This window comes from Oncorhynchus kisutch, unplaced genomic scaffold (genome assembly GCF_002021735.2).
Source record: "Oncorhynchus kisutch isolate 150728-3 unplaced genomic scaffold, Okis_V2 scaffold1491, whole genome shotgun sequence".
Classification (NCBI taxonomy): Eukaryota; Metazoa; Chordata; class Actinopteri; order Salmoniformes; family Salmonidae; genus Oncorhynchus; species Oncorhynchus kisutch.
The window spans coordinates 42,435-48,763 of NW_022263436.1; positions in this window are offsets into that span (position 1 = coordinate 42,435).

Here is a 6,329-nt window from a genome sequence, read left to right on the forward strand (position 1 = left end):
AACCTCTTGGTTGAGATGAACCGCACAGAGTTAGAGGCAGAGGGCTTTCAGCGCTAGCCAGTCAGCCTGCCTGCTCTGATCCTCAAGTCAATTGTATTTCAATTCATGTTCATTAAAGATTTTTATTCAAGAATTGAAAAGTCCCATTTACTTAATGATAATTTTTCACTGTCTTCAACCCTCAAGAACCAGGGTTAGTCTGGGACACCCTTTTACTGGGCAAACACAACTTGCATGTCATCATAGACTAGGCCGAAACGTTAATCTTTTAACCTTGCCTGAATAAAACAATGCATTTTTTTATAGTGAGCAAGAGTTGGGCTTTTTCCTTTTCTATGATGATGATCACATTTTTGGTTGCACCTCAACTCAACGTTGGTTGAGCGCCCTCTGTTTTTTTGTTGTCAAATAATACATATATTTTTTAATGTACAAAGTCAATTATTCAAAGCATTAAACTTGTGATGTTTCCCACTTATTTATACAACTTACTCCACACTTACAAAGTGAAAGTTTATAGAAATTCTGAAATTAAGTAGTAAACAGAAGAAAAGCAGAATTGAGTTCAATTATAATGCAAATAATTTAATGGTCTATGGTTCAATCCCATTTCTGAAGGTCTGATGAATAATTAATATTGTTCCTCCTCTTCCTTGTGGCAGGCGCAGCAGCACACTGCCCTCCAAAGCCTGCAAAATAATCGCTGGACTGCCCCTTTCCTAGCTCTGCATGGAACATCCAGTGTCACGTCCTTGGTGACGTGTGGGGTGACATCCGGGATGACCACAGCAACATCCTCTGGAAAGGGAAAAAAGAGGATCAGGATGTAAACAAATGCAAACCGTAGCTTCTTAACACTGGCCAGTTGAAAGGTTCTGCTAAGATGTCATGACAAACGGCACCTGTCAGAGTGCTCTCTAAGTGTTACTCACCTGCTTGGATGTCAGCTGGCAGAGTGTCGAAGACGGCCATCGTGAGAGTCCTTTCTTCAGGTGTGACATGCTCAATCGATCCTATTTATTTGTACTGAAATTTGATATTTTTCTTTCTCTGCTGCTACTCGTGTTTTACAGAAACACGTTTGAGTGAGTTTTCTACAGTCTTGCGCATGTTGACACAAGATGGAGAATGCATATGCTGCAAACCAGCACAACTATCAGGCATCAACTATAGACGAGTTTCACTCACTACTGCAGTTTGGAGTTAGGTTGATGTTAGAGGCTACTGGAGGAAGTTATGGGGCATACTTGAACTCTTTAAGGGAACATGAACCTTTCTACTCCTGCAAATTGTGACTAATAACCCTAATCAAATTCTACGAGATGGGTTTTTGAATGCAGTACTGTATTTTCATTAAAATGGCAGATAAAAAATGTATGTAATGCTTCCCACAAATAAATTATTTTACTATTTTGTTTCAAATGGTCCCTCTGGCATGCATATTTCTGTAAGATTTAACACGTTTTAAACCCACTTCCTTGATATTTTGAAGTTCATTTTAGTCCTCCTCCGTGCATGTTTTGTTCCATACCTGTGCCTTGGAGAAAACAACTATAGCCCTCCAAGTCTAATACGCTATACACAACAGCAGCCTACAGTGTTAACTTATTGAGAATGTATATCATTGCATTTAACATTCAAACCTCTTTTGAACTCTTCAGATCTTAACCAGATCAACCTGGAATGTTAATATATTACCCTAAGTTAAACTGGTTTTGGTGTCTTAGACACAAAAGGTTGTTTTCTCCTCATAGTAAAAACACTGTTTCATGGTTTGGATTAAAAACACTGGGTATTTGTTATGTAGAACTTTGTGTTTTTTGGGGGGGAAAGCTATACTTAGCTCTACTGCTGTTTGTGTAGAGGCCTAGTTAGAATTGTATTGCAATGACAGGTGAAGTGCTTGTTGAAATCATGCTGCCTTGCTGCTCATTCCTTAAAGTACTTATACCAACGAATACCTGTTTGTCTGTAGCCATAGCTGTTCTTAACCTGTTCAACTCTGACGCCCTCTGGTGGCATTTTATAAACGATGCATAATATTGTATACTGCCCTCATAAAGTACATTTCGGTCCTTACAGAAACATGCTTAGGGAAAGGGGAATACCTAGTCAGTTGTACAACTGAATGTATTCAACTAAAATGTGTCTTACGCATTTAACCCAACCACTCTGAATCAGAGATGTGCGGGGTCTGCCTTAATCGACATTCACGTCATCGGCGCCCGGGGAACAGTGGGTTAACTCCCTTGCTCAGGGGCAGAACGACAGTTAAGTACTGTTAGAAAGCTAAGAACTGTGGGATTCTGATAAGCGTCAGAAACAATGTGACTATTACAGAGCCCGAGATAGGGGGGAGGTCCCAATTGTCAGTTGTTGGGGAATAAGAGATTTGAAAGTCTAGGTTCGACATGAAATATGTAACCAATTACTCTCTCTAAACATGTGCACATTTCCATAGGAACAGAGCCATTTTAAAAGTGCGGGGTTTGTGCAACGTTTATCGTTTGACAGGATATACACATGAGAAGAAAGCTGAAGTCTCTATCCATACATTGATGTAAATGTTCCCTTGTCTGATTCCCAGTTCGTCCACTCGCTAGCAGTCGGAGATCACATGAGTTCTCTTGGCCACTTGAAACCAGTTGCGTCTGGATCCTGTCATTTCCTAATGAGCCGCCCCCAGGTGGTGAGGGTAGGCAACAATTTGTAACTGGATCCTGGACTTCCTGACAGGCCGTCCCAGGTGGTGAGGGTAGGCAACATCATATCCTCCATGCTGACCCTCAACACGGGGACCCCTCAGGGGTGCCTGCTTAGTCCCTTCCTGTACTCCATGTTCACCTGCGACTCCAACACCATCATTAAGTTTGCCAATGACACGATTGTGGTAGGGCCTGATCACCAACGACGATGAGACAGCCTATAGGGAGGAAGTCAGAGACTTCAAAGAGAGTCTGGTATTTTTCCTGGAGGGCCACAATGTGTAGTAATCTTTGGCCAAACCAGGCACACTAGAGTCTATGGAGCGATATGATGTTGAATCTGAAATTCAGTTTATGTTGGCACTAATATCACTCCATAACATTCTAGCTATATGTCTTGGTTAATGCCTGGTTGGAAAAAATGAAAAAGACTGTAGCTCCTAAAGACATGACGGGCCACCACTTGGGTAGAAGCACTATATGGTCCTGTAGCCTACTTTGTCACATGTAAACAAGTTTAGGATGCCAAATGTTACCAAACATCCTACGCTTCCATTAGTCCCAGTCAAACTTATTTAGACCTTTATCAACCCTACTGCATATGCCCTTTAGCTTTCATTTCAATTTCATTTTATTGTACTTTGTTTGGGACGGCACAAGACACTTAAAAAAATTATTATGATTTTCTCATAACAATGGAATTTTACTTCTCTGTTGCTCAATACTGTATGCTATTCGCACACAGTTGTCTGTTGTAGATCTGGAACCACTGACAGAATAGGGGAGTATCTGTGGCCACATGATAAAACACTAGTCTGGTATCAGTAGTCTGAAAATAGGAGGAAACCAGTTGGACATGTACATCAACATATGGCAGTTGACATTAATATTGTCAAAAACTCATCCTCGATGTCTCACACCTTTTGAATGAACTTGTGCCTTTGGCCAGGATCCAATTTTCCCACGGAGCTGGTGTGTAAAGGACCATATAAAATCATCTGAATGAGGCTTATTCATGATTCAGTGGGAATATAGCATAGTTGAATTCCATTTAATTTCCAATGAGTTTAAGAAATGAATGGAAAGCCATGTACTGATTGTATTTGTAAGTTATGAATCGCTACTTGAATATGTACAAAAACAGTTTGTTGATTTAGTGTGTCAGTTTTGTGGAGGTCCAAAATGAATGTAAAATCCAGAGTTGAGGAATGACACGCAGTATGACATGAGCGATACCAAAAACATAGCTACTGCAGTCAGTTTACAACCAGGAGTTTTTCTTTTTTAAACGTGTTTATTGCTTAAACACAAATTTTAACACAGCATAAACCAATAATGATCAAATAGGTTTTATGGGGAAAACATTCAATCAAATCACATACACATGGTTAGCAGATGTTAATGCGAGTGTAGCAAAATGCTTGTGCTTCTAGTTCCGACCGTGCAGTAATATCGAACAAGTAATCTAACAATTTCACAACTACCTTATACACACAAGTGTAAAGGAATGAATAAGAATATGTACATATAAATATATGGATGAGCGATGGCCAAACGGCATAGGCAAGATGCAGTAGATGGTATAGAGTACAGTATATACATATGAGATGAGTAATATAGGGTATGTAAACATTATATAAAGTGGCATTGTTTAAAGTGACTAGTGATGTATTTATTACATCATATTTGTAATTATTAAAGTGGCTAGAGTTTGAGTCAGTATGTTGGCAGCAGCCACTCAATGTTAGTGATGGCTGGTTAACAGTCTGATGACCTTGAGATAGAAGCTGTTTTTCAGTCTCTCGGCCCCAGCTTTGATGCACCTGTACTGACCTCGCCTTCTGGATGATAGCAGGGTGAACAGGCAGTGGCTCGGGTGGATGTTGTCCTTGATGGTCTTTTTTGCCTTCCTGTGACATCGGGTGGTGTAAGTGTCCTGGAGGGCAGGTAGTTTTACCTGCCCGTTGTGCAGTTGCTGTACCAGGCGGTGATACAGCCTGACAGGCTGTATGTGACCGTTTTTGGTGACAAGCCAAATTTCTTCAGCCTCCTGAGGTTGAAGAGGCGTTGTTGTGCCTCCTTCACCATGCGGTCTGTGTGGGTGGACCATTTCAATTTGTCCGTGATGTGTACGCCGAGGAACTTAAAACGTTCAACTTCTCCACTACTGTCCTGTTGATGTGGATAGGGGGGTTGCTCCCTCTGCTGTTTCCTGAAGTCCACGATCATCTCCCTTGTTTTGTTGACGTTGAGCGTGAGGTTATTTTCCTGACACCACACTCCCGAGGGTGTAGCATAAGAACAGCTTCATTGGCACAATGGACAATAACCTTGCACAATGTTCTAATCTAACATTCTAATCTATATCTGCTTAATTTGTAAATTATGTCAGTGTTGGAGCCCCTAGCTATCCATAAATGAAAAAAACAAGAATATGGTGCCATCTGGTTTGCTTATTAATATAAGGAATTTGAAAATATTTATAGGTTTATAAGTATATTTTATCCAATTACATTTTTGATACTTAAGTATATTTAAAACCAAATACTTTTAGACTATTACTCTAGTATTTTACTGGGTGACTTTAACTTGAGTAAAAGTAAAGATACCTTAATAGAAAATGACTCAGTCATGTATGACAATTGGGTACTTTTCCCACCACTGCACTGGTTCTGTGTATAAGCCATTTAGTAATAACTTTTACCCAAGAACTTTTACCGTTTTGCTAAGATCATGCTTGTTTCGTCCCGCAAAGTATTGTTCCTAGAGACACTGAATATGTCGCTGTTAAGTGGAAACGTTATTTTCGTTTGAGTTGGTTGATCAAGGACACGTACGGAAGCTTCTGCAAAGAGTCGTCTGTATCAACAATAGTTCGTTGCGGGACAAAGCAATGACCATGCACGTCTACATTTTACGTATGGGTGCTCCCGGGAATCGAAACCATAATTCTTGCAGGACCACAGACAACAATAGTCAACGTTACGTTTCTCTCAAGATTAGAATACTTGTGTTGTAGCTAAACAGTAACACGTTAGCTAACGTGCTAGCCACAGTTTGCATCCATGACATATTTGTGTCATACAGTTAATTCAGGTTTAGCTGATGTCAGCTACAATGTAGTTGGAATCATTTGTAATAACTGTCTCTCTGAAGTTTATTTTGTTGCCACCACGGTGAACCACGTGTATTTCTCCGTGCGCCACCATTTTTTCTCATTTCAACTATGACCCTTCGCCTCTGACCCAACAACACATGGCATGTTTCTGTCCTCGTTTATTCAAAACTGGTTCGTAGTCGCCCTCAAGCGTTTTTCTCAAATTACTGCATTTGATTTGTTATTTTTATTTTATTAAATGATTTAACCTTATTTAACGAGGCAAGTCAGTTAAGAACGCATTGTTATTTACAATGTTATGTATTGCTCATCATTGGTGACGGCTGGTGTTTACTTATTTATTTGTTGTCTCATAACATTATTGTACAAAAAAACGGAAACGTAGCTAATACACCAGTATTTATTGTTTCGAGTGGTCTTTTTAGTGGTATGGGGATCCAGTATTGCGTCGCTGATTGCATTGATTGACAGATCATCCCTGAAGTTGTTTTATTACGTCAAAGTGC